Source organism: Tupaia chinensis, unplaced genomic scaffold (genome assembly GCF_000334495.1).
Source record: "Tupaia chinensis unplaced genomic scaffold, TupChi_1.0 Scaffold000539_1, whole genome shotgun sequence".
Classification (NCBI taxonomy): Eukaryota; Metazoa; Chordata; class Mammalia; order Scandentia; family Tupaiidae; genus Tupaia; species Tupaia belangeri.
In genome coordinates, this window is record NW_006160052.1 from 1,758,125 (window position 1) to 1,774,486 (window position 16,362).

At 40.7% G+C, this 16,362-nt stretch overlaps 1 protein-coding gene and 1 pseudogene across 2 annotated transcripts in view; one reads left to right on the forward strand and one right to left on the reverse strand.

The window, feature by feature from the left end:
* The window catches only part of LCOR (ligand dependent nuclear receptor corepressor), a 162,209-nt gene that overhangs the window by 16,413 nt on the left and 129,434 nt on the right, over positions 1–16,362 (forward strand). The window lies entirely within an intron of this gene.
* Positions 412–1,227, reverse strand: LOC102482875 (ADP-ribosylation factor 4-like; annotated as a pseudogene).

Sequence of the window (16,362 nt, forward strand, 5' to 3'; positions counted from 1 at the left end):
CAGCTATCAAATCCAAACCATACCAAGAAAAAGGTAAATGTGATGAAAAAGCCAGGACTTACTAATGGGAAAAAATACGTTTCTCTGTTCAAGAGAGCTAAATAGTGTCTTGGAGCATTTCCCTGGCTGATATAAGCAGTATTAGAAAATCTTATTGGCAAGGGAGAGAAATAAATACAATGGAATGATACATTTTAAAATCAGCAGACGGTCTCAGGAATGATAAAGATATCAATAAAGTAGAAAGGCGATAACTCTAAAACATTATTTGTTGTGGTCTCAAAAAATATTCAAAGGGCGTTTATTTAAAAGTCTCAGAATAGCTCTGTCCAAATAAAGACTTAAGGGAAGTAAAATGAGGACATTTTCCACCTCCAAGACTTTCTTTTAAACCAAGCAGATTGCTAACTGTCAACATACCTGATAAACAATAATTGGCAACAAAATAAGTTTAAACTCTGGAATATTCTACCAAAAATAGTTCTGGATACCATTTAATAACCAAGATGGAAACTAATCTTGTTATAACAGGCTAGACCAATTTTGTCAAACGTGTCCTTGGTTTGATGTCTGGTTTCACTTAACGTTTTGAAAGTTCATTTGACAGCCAGTCAAGGCCCTCATATACACCAGGTCCTTGTGTAGCACAAGTGGCTTGTACATACCATGTTCTGTTTCGAAGTGACTGAAGACCTAATTTAGCTGTTATTTCACTGACGGTCATAGCATTTGGCAAATCCCGTTTGTTAGCAAAAAGCAGCAGCACTGCATCTCGCAACTCATTTTCCTGAAGCATTTTCTGCAGCTCTTCTGCTCCTTCCTGAATTCTCTCACGATCGTTGCTATCTACCACAAAAATAAGACCCTGGGTATTCTGAAAGTAATGCCTCCAGAGAAGCCTTATTCTATCTTGACCACCAACATCCCACACTGTGAAGCAAATGTTCTTGTATTCTACTGTTTCCACATTAAAACCAATGGTAGGAATGGTGGTAAGATCTCTCCTAACTTCGGTTTGTACAGAATGGTTGTCTTGCCAGCAGCATCCAATCCAGCCATCAAAATGCACATCTGCTTCTTGCCAAAGAGTCAGGCAAGTAGGGAGGAGATGGTCAGGCCCATGATGGTAGTGGCACCTGCGATGGGCAGAAGCAGAAAGGGTTTGGGGCGTTGCCGAGTCTCCTTTCCCGCTCGGGGAAACTGAGCCAGAGAAAGAGCTGAAGAAAGTCAAGCATGGCAGTCTAGCCGGCGGCATGTGGGATGGAGCTCCAAGACAGGACTTTGTGGGTGAGACCTGGTTGGCGATTGGTGCTGCAATTCCAGCTCCAGCGTTAAAGCTCTGGCTATGCCACTTCACGAGGCAGCAGCGGCCCCTCCCCCTTCTCTGTTCTCCTCTCGGGATCTTGGGCACGCACGTACACGCGCCCGGCGTGAGTTTTAAACCACCGGGTCTGGGACACGAACCGCGATCGACTACATGGGAGTCCTGCGACATAACCATTACACTAACTGCTGGTTCCCAGGAGTTGTTCTCTTGAGAACCACATTAGTGAAGATAATAAGACTGGTTTTCTGTGCATGTGAATTCTGTGGAAACACAAATGAAACTCGACCTTTGACTGGCAAAATATTTAGACTAGTTTTACTTCTCTATGTATTTTTTGCATTTTCTTCAGAATGTGTATAGTATATTATTGAGGTATCTGAAGCAAGAGCAAATGTAATAAAGGGATGGGACCAGCAGGTGACGTGGAGGGGAGGTCAAGATGCTGAACTGCCACATGGTGGACCGCAATTCGAGTCCCAGACCTGGAGGCTTGCTTTCTCATTTTCCTTGTCTGTCTCTCTGAAGAGAGCACACATGCCCTAGAACAAATTTTAAAATAATAAGTGAAAATTAAATAAATAACTCTGTCTCTTTCTGGTGAGCACATATGCCCTATAGCAAATTTACAAATAATAATAAATAAATAAAATTAAATAAATAATTCTTTAAAAAAATGAAATAAGAAAGGGGTGGAGAATTCTCAGACAGTAATATGTAAAAGTTGGTTGTGAACAACAGGTGAAGAAAAAAAACTTTTCTTAAATTATTAAGAATATACTTTCTTTACTGGCTCTTCCTGTCTTTTTGCCAGACTGGAGAAAATAACTGACAGGAGTGCGGCCCTGGAACTTTGCAGTATCTTGCCTCTTTCAGTGCAAATGACAGAAACTCAACTCAGATTAGTTTAAGTCATAAATTTTGTTGGTTTGTGAACTACCAAGTTCAGAGAGTAAAAGCTGGGTTCCGATTTGACGGAATCCAGGACCACAAAAATAAGACCCTGGGTATTCTGAAAGTAATGCCTCCAGAGAAGCCTTATTCTATCTTGACCACCAACATCCCACACTGTGAAGCAAATGTTCTTGTATTCTACTGTTTCCACATTAAAACCAATGGTAGGAATGGTGGTAAGATCTCTCCTAACTTCGGTTTGTACAGAATGGGTGTCTTGCCAGCAGCATACAATCCACACATCCATCAAAATGCACATCTGCTTCTTGCCAAAGAGTCAGGCAAGTAGGGAGGAGATGGTCAGGCCCATGATGGTAGTGGCACCTGCGATGGGCAGAAGCAGAAAGGGTTTGGGGCGTTGCCGAGTCTCCTTTCCCGCTCGGGGAACCTGAGCCAGAGAAAGAGCTGAAGAAAGTCAAGCATGGCAGTCTAGCCGGCGGCATGTGGGATGGAGCTCCAAGACAGGACTTTGTGGGTGAGACCTGGTTGGCGATTGGTGCTGCAATTCCAGCTCCAGCGTTAAAGCTCTGGCTATGCCACTTCACGAGGCAGCAGCGGCCCCTCCCCCTTCTCTGTTCTCCTCTCGGGATCTTGGGCACGCACGTACACGCGCCCGGCGTGAGTTTTAAACCACCGGGTCTGGGACACGAACCGCGATCGACTACATGGGAGTCCTGCGACATAACCATTACACTAACTGCTGGTTCCCAGGAGTTGTTCTCTTGAGAACCACATTAGTGAAGATAATAAGACTGGTTTTCTGTGCATGTGAATTCTGTGGAAACACAAATGAAACTCGACCTTTGACTGGCAAAATATTTAGACTAGTTTTACTTCTCTATGTATTTTTTGCATTTTCTTCAGAATGTGTATATTATTAAACTGAGGTATCTGAAGCAAGAGCAAATGTAATAAAGGGATGGGACCAGCAGGTGACGTGGAGGTCAAGATGCTGAACTGCCACATGGTGGACCGCAATTCGAGTCCCAGACCTGGAGGCTTGCTTTCTCATTTTCCTTGTCTGTCTCTCTGAAGAGAGCACACATGCCCTAGAACAAATTTTAAAATAATAAGTGAAAATTAAATAAATAACTCTGTCTCTTTCTGGTGAGCACATATGCCCTATAGCAAATTTACAAATAATAATAAATAAATAAAATTAAATAAATAATTCTTTAAAAAAATGAAATAAGAAAGGGGTGGAGAATTCTCAGACAGTAATATGTAAAAGTTGGTTGTGAACAACAGGGAAAGAAAAAAAACTTTTCTTAAATTATTAAGAATATACTTTCTTTACTGGCTCTTCCTGTCTTTTTGCCAGACTGGAGAAAATAACTGACAGGAGTGCGGCCCTGGAACTTTGCAGTATCTTGCCTCTTTCAGTGCAAATGACAGAAACTCAACTCAGATTAGTTTAAGTCATAAATTTTGTTGGTTTGTGAACTACCAAGTTCAGAGAGTAAAAGCTGGGTTCCGATTTGACGGAATCCAGGAATTTGATGTCTTCAGGAATGACTCCTTAATTCCATCTCTAAGCATTTCTTTCTTTCCACTTTTGGCTTCCTCCTTTGCTGGTATGATGGTAAAAAATGGTCAGTGGCAGCTCTAGACTTGTATCGTTCTTAATGTTCATAATCCCAGAAGGAGACATAATGTCTCTTTGTAACACCAGCCAAATTGGATGAACAGGAGTCACTGGCCAGGTTTGTGTCATTTGACCTATCCCTAAACCAGTGACTTTGACCAGTGTAGTATGATTCTGTGGCTTTCCAGTGGCAGATGCTTGTTTTCAGAGAGAGCTTTAAGATAAACCCTCCCTCATCTCTGTCTCTCTGAGTGCACACGCCCTATAGTGAACTTTTTTTTTTTTTTTTTTTGAAAAAAGGTCAGTCCTCCCTTAAGGTTTAAAGGAGGGAGAAGAAAATGGATTCTTAAAAAGAAAATTGAATGCTAATACCCAAGAAAAACAAATGGGTATAGATTAAATAGAATATACAATCTATAAATATCACATACAGGAACTTAGGTCTGCTTTGGAAGAAATTGACTGATTTTTGGACCATATTGTGGATTGAATTGTGTCCCCAAACAAGATATGTTTAAGTCTTAACTTCCAATTTCTGTGAATGTGGCTGTACTTGGATATAGGATATTTGTAGATAAAGTCAAGGTAGGATGAGGCTATATCATCAATAAATTAAGTTGGGCCCTAGGCCAATAACAGCCTTTTAAAAAGAGGAAAATTTGGATACAGATACAGAGGGAAGACAGGCAGATTGGAGTTAACCCTACCACAAGCCAAGGAAAACCAGGCACTAGAAGCTACGAAGAGGCAGGGAGGGATTCTCCTCTAGAGCCCTTGGAGGGCATATGACCCCACTAATGCCTTAATTTCCGACTTCTAGCCTCCCCAATTGCAGGAGAATGCTTTTCTGTTGTTTTCAGTCACTGCAGGAGAATACTTTTCTGTTTTCAGTCACTCAGTTTTTGATAATATGTTAACAGTACTTCTAGGAAGCTGATATAGACTGTATTTGGTTTATACTAAAATTTAATTTTACTTGTATGATGTGCATCGTGTGAGGATACAAATGAAACTCAGCCATCCATAAACAAAACATTTATATTGTTTAGTTTTACTTTTTTTTTTTGCTAGACAGGAAGGTACATGCACTTATCAGACAAAGAGAGAGAGAGGGGATAAAGGACCCCCTCATAGGCTATGGGCACACCGCAGTCCTTGCCATTTCTCCTTGTCAAGACTTGGGCCACATACATGTGTACCTGGTGTGTTTTTCAAGCTGCTGAGGCTGGAATTCAAACTGTGTAGTCAGCCATGTGGGTTCCAGCTCCCCAACCATGAAGCCATGGGGCCTGCCCTAGTTTTACTTGTGAACTAAAATGCTGCCCATATAGATAGTTTTTACACCTTAAACGGATTTTATGGAGATTTGAGGTGCTGTTAGAATTTATGAGTTTGATATTTGAAAATGTGGAATAGTTGGCTAAAAAAAATTTTTTTTGAGAGATTTTTGTCAGTCAGCTACATGGGAGTTCAGTGACAGCGATTACGCTAACTGCTAGTCCCAAAATTTTTTCTACCCATATATGTTATTTTGTGATTGATTGTATTTTATTTTATTATTATTACTATTTCTTTAATTTGCCAGAGGGTGTGCATGCTTATTAACAGAGGGAGTGGGAGAAAGCACTTCTCAGTGAGGGTGTTTTTCTCCCAATGGAGTTTCTTCTCTATTTCTTCACCCTGTTGGAATTTTGGGCAAGCACAAACACTTGGATGTCTCAAGTCATGGGGGCTGGGACTTAAACCATGGTTGACCATGTGCGAACTGGCTACCCTAACTACTGGGCCATAGAGTCAGCCTATAATTGTAATTAGTTCAACTCACATTTTAGAGTCTGTAGTTACAGTTTAGCTGAAGCTATGTTACTAGTTGATGAACAACTAAATATTATTTCTCAATATGTTTTGGACTCCCATATAGCATAGTTCAGTGTGAGAACAACTGTACAAATAGTGAAACTAAAACACCCACAGTAAATATGTGCCAGTAGCTTACATTTAATTTATAAGAAATATGTTTGGGTCAGGTGACTCTGGAGGTGGGGTTGATTAGTAGTGTAGTAAGTAGTTTGGTAAACAAAAACTTAGTAGTAATTTGAACAGTATTTCCTTTTTAAAATTTTTTAAGAGAGGTTTTTGCTGTGGGGCGCATGTGTTTGCCAGAAAAAGGGAGACAGAAAGCAAAAAATCACTCCCCAAGGGGGATGGCTAAACCGCAGCCCCTTCTCCATTCTCTTAAGATCTTGGGCACGCACGCATGTGTACCCAGCCCAACGTGAGTTTAAGCCTTCCATTCTGGGACTCGAACTGCAGTCCACTGGGAATCCAGCAACATAATCATTATGCCATCTGCTGATCCCTTTGAACAATATTTCTGATACCTCGTTCATTTTCTATAAACAGAGAGTTGGATAACACCTTCCAGGTTGGCTCAACTTTGGGAGAGGAAAAAAAACTTGTGACTGTCCTCTTCGTTTATAGGTGGTGGCTGTTTTCTTTCTTTTTTTAAATTTGGGCATGTGTGTTCAACAGAGAGGGAGAAGTTTACAAAGCACCCTCCATGGTAGACAGTTATGCCACAGTCCCTTCTCCATTTCTCCTTTTGGCATTTTGGACATGCACACACACTTGTCTGGCACGTTTTTAAAGCTCCTGGATCTGAGACTAAACTGTGCAGATGGCCTTGTGGGATCCAGTTGTCTTAATCACCATGCCACAGGCTGTCCTGGAGGTGGATATTTTCTATAGGTACTATAATTCTTGCTCAAAACCTATGTAGTATGAAAATTCTTTTTCTGCAGAATTTTAAGACTATTGGAAAAATAGTTTCGGGAAACTTATGCAAACTCTTAGATATGTGTACTCCTTTCTTCACCTTCAAACTCACTAAAATGGAATAGGAACAATAAATAAAGTACATATCTGAAATTAGTAACAATAAATGCAGTGCACTTATTTTTCATTTATTATTATTATTATTATTTGGAGAGGTTTTGTTATAGGGCGCTTGTGCTTGCCAGAAAGAGAGAGACAGAAAGCGAGAAATCCCCCCTCGGGGGATAGCCACACTGCAATCCCTTCTCCATTCTCCTCTTGGGATCTTGGGCACACATGCCCAGCATGAGTTTAAGCCACCGGGTCTGGGACTTGAACTGCAGTCGGCTACATGGGAGTTCATCGACATAGCCATTACACTAACTGCTGTTCCCTCATTATTTTTGATAGTGATACCTTTTTACTTTTATTAACATTTTTTAATTAAAGATTATATTTTTAAAGCATACAGCAAGAAATCTTCCATTCATGCACCATCTACTCTAGTTTTACTTTCCTCTTACAGTCAATTTTTTTTTTTTTTAGATTTTTGCCATAAGGTGTATGTACTTTCTGAAGAGAAACGGGGGGTGGGGGGATTGAGAACTCACCCTGATTCAGGGATGGCCCTGCTGCAATTCCTTCTCAATTCTTTTTTTTTTTTTTTTTTTTTTTTAGAGAGATTTTTGCTATAGGGCACGTTTACTCCTTGAAGAGACAGAGACAAGAGAGACCTAAAGCAAGAAATCACCGCCAGGGGGAATGGCCATACCATAATCCCTTCTCCTGTCAGGATTTTGGGCGCGCACACACTCAGCCGGTGTGTTTCAAGCCTCCGTGTCCGGGACTCAAACCGCGGTTGGCCATGTGGGAGTCCAGCAAAGTAACTGTTCTACCATCTACTGGTCCTCTCCTCCATTTTTATCTTGGTACTTTGGAGACACACACTCACAGGTACCTGGTGTTTTCAAGCTGCTGTGTCAGGGACTCTATTCTCAAACCTCTGACTAACCATGTGGAATCTAGCAACCATAACCACCATGCTACCTGCTGGCTCATACAACCAAATATTTGTGTATTCTTTTAATGTTTCATCAAAATAAAAGTAGCTATTAATATTATTTTCTCTCTTTCCTTTTTCCTAGATATGACAGCACATAAAATACCCTGTTCTGGACTTTGCTTATTTTCACTTTATGTATCTTAGCTGTATTAGTATATCTTAGGTATTCTTCCATATCTGTATATAGAGAGCATTCTCATTCTTTTTCATAGTTGCATTGTTTTACATTGTGCGGATGTACTATAACATATTTAAGTATGTGGTTATTGATGAATCTTTATTGTTCCCCTTGACCATCACTGACAGGGAGGTACTGGGTAATATTGTTAGTGAGTTTTGTACAGGTGTTAGTACCTGTAGGATACATCTCCAGAAATGGAATTATTAAATTAAAGGATAAAGTGTATTTATACTTTTGCTAAATATTACCAAATTGCCCTTTATATGGGTAGTGTAATTTTGTAGTCCTCCATTGTAGGAGAGTACCTGTTAGGAGAATGTTTGTATCCCCAAAGCATTATCAAAATAATATATGTGTGTATGTGTATGTATGTATATATATATATATGTGTACATATATATATATATATATGTGCAGACAGTCAGAGACAGACAGAGACAGAAAGTGAGAAATCACCCCCCAGTGGGGATGGTCACGCCGTAATTCCTTCTCCATTCTCCTCTGGGGATCTTGGGCACGCACGTACACGCGCCCGGCGTGAGTTTAAGCCACCAGGTCCAGGACTCGAACTGCGGTCGACTACGTGGGAGTCCAGCGACATAGCCATTACGCTAACTGCTGGTCCCTTTTTTTCTTTTTCTTCTTTTTCTTTCTTTTTTTTTTTTTTTCAGTGTTATTTTCATTAGCATTTTTTTTTTTTTTTAATGAATGAGGTTGAGCATGTTATTTTTGAGGACAGTTTTGCTTGTATTTAGTCTTGAGTTGACTTCTTGCAAGATATTTATACATTGTTAATTATGGAAGTAGTAATAATGTTTTAATAGAGGAGAGGAGATGATTGTTAGTTAAGACTTATGGACCCTTTTCTACCATTTCATGAATTTTCACATAACTGAGAATTGATTAACACTTTTTCCCCTATATTTATGATAGAGCAGGTGCATGTTCACTTGAGAGGGACAAAGAAATGGGGTAGGGGGAGATTGGAGCATCCTTTCAGGATCCATCTGGTCACCCTGTGATTTCATTCTTCTAGTCCTCCAACTAGTCACATCTTGGGCACTCACTTGCACCCGTGCCTGATGCGTTTTCAGGCTGACCAGGCCAGGCCAGGATTTTGAACTGTGGTTGAGATGTGGGATCTGGCTGCTGCCATTTCTTTCTTTCTTTTTTTTTCTTTTTCTTTCTTTCTTTCTTCTTTTTTTTTTTTTTAGAATTATTTTATTTAATTAATTAATTTATCAGTATTTGAGTATAGAGGAACAGAGTGAAAGACAGAGGGTGGAAAGTGAGAAAGCAAGTCACCAGGTCCAAGCCATGGTCACCACGCCACCTGCTGGTCCTGGAATCTCGCTTCTTCTAAGTAGCAAATTATTGCTGTACCATAGAGCCAGCCCCAGGATAAATTTTACAGAACTGATTCTGAAAGTTCCATTATGTTACTACTTTCTAAAGTCTAAAGTGGGTCATTGGCATAATCACTCAGGTTTTTCTGAACTCCAGCCCTTGGCCCTCCTTTTTTTTTTTCCAAGAGAGGTTTTTGTTACAGGACATGTGTGTTTGCGAGAGAGACAGAAAACAAGAAATCACCCCCCCCCCCCAGATGGGGTGGCTATGCCACAGACCCTTCTCTGTTCTCCTCTTAGGGTCTTGGGCATGCATGCACAAGTGCGCAGCATGAGTTTGAAGCCGCCGGGTCTGGGACTCAAACTGTGGTCTACCATGTGAGAGTCCAGCACCATAACCATTGTGCCATCTGCTGGTCCCATCCAGCTTTTTTTTTTTTTTTTTACCAGGGGCAGAAGGAGGCCTAGACAGTTGAAGTGAGAAAGCACCCCCATGGGGAATTACGTGTTGCAATCCCTTCTCCTCCATCTCCTTCTTGTCAGGATTTTGTGCATATACATGTGCCAGGCATGTTTCTCAAGCCACCAGATCTGTGATTTGACCTGTGCTATCAGCTGTGTGGGAACCAAATACCTTGCCATAGGCTGACCCTTCACCCTTTCTAAGAAAGCATAGACTAAAATTGTGCAGTCTCTTTAAACTGTTTCCAAGGATTGTAGAAGATTGTTTAAATTTCCCCCAAAGTTTTGGCCTTCTGTTTACCCTAGGCATTGCTCCAGATCCTGAGGGATAGAGAAATGGAAAAAAAATGATTTCAGCATGACCATGCCCCATAGCGGGTTGCTTGCTCTCTCAGACTAATACATGCCACCTCTGGCAAAAAAAGAAAAAAAACAGTTTAATAAACAAAATGAATAAATGTTCCCGAGTAAGAATAGACTAACAGAAGAATAAGGGTAGAAACTAACAACATAGAGGACAGTCCTATATCCAGAGAGTCAGATTGACAATGAAATAGATACTCAATGACTTACAGATACTAATCCAGAATGTTCTTTGTCAAATAAAGGTATATTGATTTGGTGTGTGTGTGTGTGTAGATTTTTGCTGTAGGGGCGCGTGCGCTCTCCAGAAAGACAGAGACAGAGACAGAAAGCGAGAAATCACTCCCCAGGTGGGATGGCCACACCACAGTCCCTTCTCTTTTCTCTTCTTGTGCTCTTGGGCACACACGCACATGCACCCAGCGTGAGTTTAAGCCACTAGGTCCGGAACTCGAACTGCAGTCAACTACATGGGAGTCCAGCGGCATAGCCATTACACCAACTGCTGGTCCTAGTAGTGGATTTTTCAAACAAAGAAAAGTTCTTATTTACTTTAGGGACTAATCTTTGTTGAGCTGGTTTGGTTGAGTTACATTTTTTTTTTTATTCATTAAGCCGAATGGTTCTGTGAGCACCTATACTAACCATTGGTTCATGGGAAAAGTCATGGCACAGTTTTGTATAGAAAAACAGAAAAATATGTCAAGACTTTTCTGATGACCCAGTACCAAGAACTCTGAAGATATATACTGCTTTGCAATGTTGACTTCTTTCCTGCTTTCATGATACTTTGAGTCTGGTAAGAGAAATAAGAACATTAATTACACACAAGGAACCAGATAAAGAACTCCAAAAGGAGGTATATATTTGCAGTGGTGCATGAACAGGATGGGATAAAGTGAGGATTTGAGTGATAGAAATTCAAACAGGTTTCTGAGAAAGGAAATTTTAATTTTAGAGATGTAAGATTAGTAGGACTTAACTAACATGGAGAAGGACATGTTTTCAGAAGACAGAAAAATATAAATTAGACCTTGATTTTCTCCCTAGGATTCTAGTTTCAATAAAGATTTATATTCTTTTTCACCACTTGGTGCACTTAAATATGAGGGGTCTTCAGAAAGTTTGTGGAAAATGTATATTAAAAAAAGCATGGATTTTAAAATGTTTTATACCAAGATAGACTAATAATATTGCATGAAAACAGACTAATATTTTCCATGAAATTTTTTCAGTACCCTGCTGTATAAATACTTTTACAAGGCTCAATATTGGCTATAGAATATCCTGTATTTTTTTAAAGAATTATTATTTTTTTAAATTTTATTTTATTTATTCATTCATTTATTTTCATTTGACCAGAGAGAGAGACACACACACACAGAGAGTAAGAAAGTGAAAAAGCAAGCCACCAGGTTTGAGACTCAAACCATGGTCAGCCAAGTGGGAGTGTCCAGCACCTTAACCACCATGCCACCTGCTGGTCCCCATCCTGTATTTTTTAAAAATAAAAGAAGCTGATACAGGTGATTAGGAGGGGGGCATTAGATGGCTGTATTATTAAAATTCTATAGGGCCCACCTGTGGTAGAGAATATTAAGAGAATGCAGTGCAGGCCACATGGGAGATGACCTGGTTTTGATTCTTGTCCAACCTAAAAGGCTAAGTGTGGTGGCATGTGCTTGTAATCCAGGTGGTTTGGGGAGGCTAAAGCAGGAGGATCTCAAGCTTGAGGTTGCCCTGGGAAACAAAGTTGAGACCCTGTCTTAAAACAACCCAGGTATGGTGATTTGTGTCTGTAGTCCCAGCTGACTTAGGCAGAAGGCTCTTGACAGCAGGACCCTAAAATAAAGAAAGAAAAATGTTACGATAGAAAAGAGTTGCAGTACAGCACTGGTTATTTAAATGTATAGCTGTGTGATCAATCTTATTGGAGAATCACGAAGACGTTCTTTAGTAGGCTCCCTGTCAGTTCTTCTGCTCTTTCCGAGATGAAATAGTGATTTTTTTTTTTAAAGTCTTTGCTGTAGGGTGCATGTGCCCACTGGAGAGAGAGAGTGAGAGGGAAAGTGAAAAATCAGCCTCCTGGGGATGGCCATACCACAACTCTTCTCCATTTTCCTAGGGTTTTGAACATGCACACACGTGCTCCTGGCATGACTTCCAAGCCGCTAGGTCCAGGACCCTAGCCACAGTTGGCCGTGTGGAGTCCATTGCCTTCACTACTATGTCACATGGAGTGAATTTTTTTTTTTCCTACTCCCCCTTTTTTATTGTTGCTAGGGGGCACATGTGCTTGCAACAAGAGAAGGAAAGCACCCCCTACTAGGCATGTTTGTGCCACAGTCCCTTCTCTTCCATCTCTCCATCTTTTCAGGATTTTGGGCACAAATGCACATACATACCTGGCATGTTTATAAAGCCACTAGTCTAGGACTCAAAACCATAGTCGACTATGTGGGATTTGTCTGGCTTTCCTTTTCTTTCTTCGTGCTCTTTCTTTGCTCTTGTTCATTCCCTTGTAAGGCAGAGAGGGAGAAGAGAAAGCATCTCCTATGGGGCATGGTCACACCACAGTCCCTGCTCTATCTCTTCCTCCTTTCTGGATTTTTAGGCGTGGACACATGCACGCCAATGTATTTTTCAAGCTGCTGGATCTAGGACACAAACTGTACTTGGCCACGTGGAATCTGCCTTCTTTAACCAGTAGGCCTCAGAACTGACTGATGACTTTAGTAGTCATCAAATTCCTAATATAGAATGAAATTAAGGTATAATTTTTCGTAACTGTCTGAAAAATCTAGTCTGACCCTTCATATCTGGTAAGATCCCTCTGTCAGTGTACTCACAGCATATTTCATAGCACTGATTTAAAATTACTTATGTATGACCATCTTGTGTATCTCCTGTATATATTAACCTTGATGGTAGGAACTTCTGTTTCTTGTTGAGTATACTATCACTAGCAGATAGGCTAGTATCTGGCACATAGTGCACCTTCAGTAAGCATTTGTTGGATAGATGAAATTTTGAATTAATACAATTTAGTGTCTCAGTTCTTAAACAGATATTCAAGTTATACTCAATTGTAAACTTGAGGACATAGACTCATCTGTGCTGCTCATCAGTAAGCCACAGCTATTGAGTAATGGAGTTCATATTTAAATCTAGGCAGGATATACATTTGACTTCATTAGTCTGAATTTCAAGCAGTAAGTTTGTTAGTTTATTTGTTTTTGGAGAGATTTTTGCTATAGGGCCTTGCCAGTGACAGAAAGGAAGAAATCACCTCCCAGGGAGAATGGCCACGCAGCAATCCCTTCTCTTCCATTCTCCCCTCAGGATTTTGGGCATGCATGCACCCCTGCCTCGCATGAGTTTAAGCTGCTGGGTCCTGACTCAAAACAGCGGTCAACTACGTGGGAGTCCAGCAATGGAACAATTAAGCCATCTGCTGATCCCGCCCCATAGCTTAGTTTCAAGTCTTTTTAAATTTTTGAAAAATAAATGGTATTTAAAATTATATCTTTCTCAAATGTTAAACCTAGGCTCAAAAAAATGATTGCATAATACCCAAAATAGCAATCTCTAGTTTTCTCTATTAAGGTAAAATTATTCCTCCCATTATGTCTGTGTTTCATCATGTTTGTGCCTCTATTGCATTGTCTCCTCTTCCTTTTATTTCTTTTATTATTATTTAAAAAAAAAACTTGCCAGAGTGCACATGTGCTTGCTAAAGAGAGACAGAAGGAGAGGGAGGAAGCACTCCCTAGTGGAAAGTGGTCATGACACAATCCCTTCTCCTTCATTTCTCCATCCTGTTTGTTTGAGCATACACCCTTATGTGGCCAGTGTGCCTCCCAAGCTGCTGGGGGTCAGCTATGTGGGATCCAGCTCCCTTAACCATTAAGTCCACTGATCCAGCCCTCCTCACGCTCCCTTTCTTGTCCTTCTGTGGTTGTTTTATTTAGAGCCAAGATAATAAGCTTACAGATTAGAGCAGTGAGAATCTTGGTAGAGATGGACAGCAGGATTTGACAATGATAGTTTACCTTGATCCATGTCCATATTAGAAGTGCTGTGAATTGCTGAGAAATCCTAGGGTGGAAAGTGAACCTTTGCAACTGATACCTTTTCAGTCAATAATAAGTTGGTTTTTGTAGATTGTACTGAACTTCTGAAATACATGAAAATGAGCAAGCAGGTGTGGCCCAGCGCTGAGTGACACTGTAGTTGCCCTATGGCAAGTAGTATCAGTGAAAGAGAAACACTGAAGGCTAAACTTTTTTTTTGAGAGATTTTCACTGTAGGGCGCGTGCGCTCGCCAGACAGACAGAGAGAGACATAGAGACAGAAAGCGAGAAATCACCCCCCAGGGGGGATGGTCACGCCGCAATCCCTTCTCCTCCATTCTCCTCTCGGGATCTTGGGCACGCACGCACATGCGCCCGGCGTGAGTTTTAAGCCACCGGGTCCGGGACACGAACCGCGGTCGACTACGTGGGAGTCCAGCGACATAGCCATTACGCTAACTGCTGGTTCCCTGAAGGCTAAACTTTTCAAACCAAGCTGTACTCCTGGGAGTATATGATAGTGTGCAGGGAGGGTCTTAATGAAGTTAGCACTTATCTTTCGGGATTATCAAGTCATGCCATAGCTAATAATTCAAAACATGAGTAAAGTATTAAAATGAAAGTTTATATAGTTGAATGTCAAATTTAATATAGTTCTAGGATCTTCCATGATTTTTTGTGCTTGCACTGAACTGACTGCACCATAAAGTCAGTGGGTATGCGCTTATCTTTTACCTTGCCATCAGAGGTATTTCAGAAAGAAGAGAGATCTGAAACACATATCTTAAGAAATATAGATAGGCACTTAGCATAGATATGGATTAAAATAAAAGCAGTGTTTTAAAAAATGTATCAGCTATGTTTAACAAATGTTAAGGTAGTTGATGCATTTTGGTGAACTATTACAAAATTGTGTGTGTGTGTGTATTTAAGCCTCTAAAGTCTTTTTTTTCTTTACTTTTTTTTTTTTTTTTTTTGGAGAGGTTTTAGCTATAGGGCGCGTGCGCTCGACAGACAGACAGAGACATAGAGACAGAAAGCGAGAAATTACCCCCAGGGGGATGGTCACGCCGCAATCCCTTCTCCTCCATTCTCCTCTCGGGATCTTGGGCACGCATGCACACGCGCCTGGCGTGAGTTTTAAGCCACCGTGTTTGGGACGTGAACCGTGGTCGACTACGTGGGAGTCCAGCAACATAGCCATTACGCTAACTGCTGGTTCCCAACCTCTAAAGTCTTTAAAGAATAAGACTATAAAATGCTTGCTTTGAGACCTATTCTACAGAGATTGGTCCAGTGGTTGATTCAGTATTGATTCCTGAAATACTGTAGGTAGGGAAAAAGAGTGGCCTTTTTAAAAACAAAGTCAGTCTGGTATCCTTTTTTTTTTTTAATTGCCAGAGGGTGTGTGCACTCATTGGTCTGGGAGAGCCCCCCCTCCCCCCCGTGTGCTGTCACACTGCAATCCTTGAACCTCAATTTCTACATACCATTATGAATTGGGGGCACATATATACACGTACCTGGTGTGTTTTTCAAAGTGCAAGACTGGGATTCAAGCTGCTGTTGGCCATGAGGGAACTGGCTCCCCATGCACAGAGCTTAACCACTGTGCTAAGGGGCTGGCCCAAGAGGAGCAACTTTAATGAAGGTACATCTTAAAAAAACAACAACAAACTAATTCAGTAACCTTCCAAACCCATAGGAGCTGTTATGCCATAGTAGTCAAGATAGGGTTATAGTCCCAAATTCATCTCTTTCCAGTAATCTTTGGAACTTTTGGTGGAGTCCCACATGAACCTGGTTAGGTAAATAGAAGCAGTTCCCTTAAGACACTGGAGATGAGAATTGCCCCTAAACTAGCATATAGCGTGCTCTTTAGAAGTGTTACAATCTGTATGTGCCACAGTCTTAACTCAGGTGCTCCTGTGCCTACATAGACAGCCATGACTGGTAGTCCACATAGCCGAAGTTAGGGCACACATGGTTCACATTTTTTTTTTTTTTTTTTACATTTTTTTCTTTATTTACATTCATTCACTGTACATCATTATAGCATACATACAAAATGAGATTTTTCCATTGAGAATACACTGTATATTGTCTTAGTCAAGCACATCAACAAACATGTTATTATTAGCAAATGATTTTCCATTTCTTGTTTTCTGTATGTTTTGCTTTTTTCCCCCCATCCTTG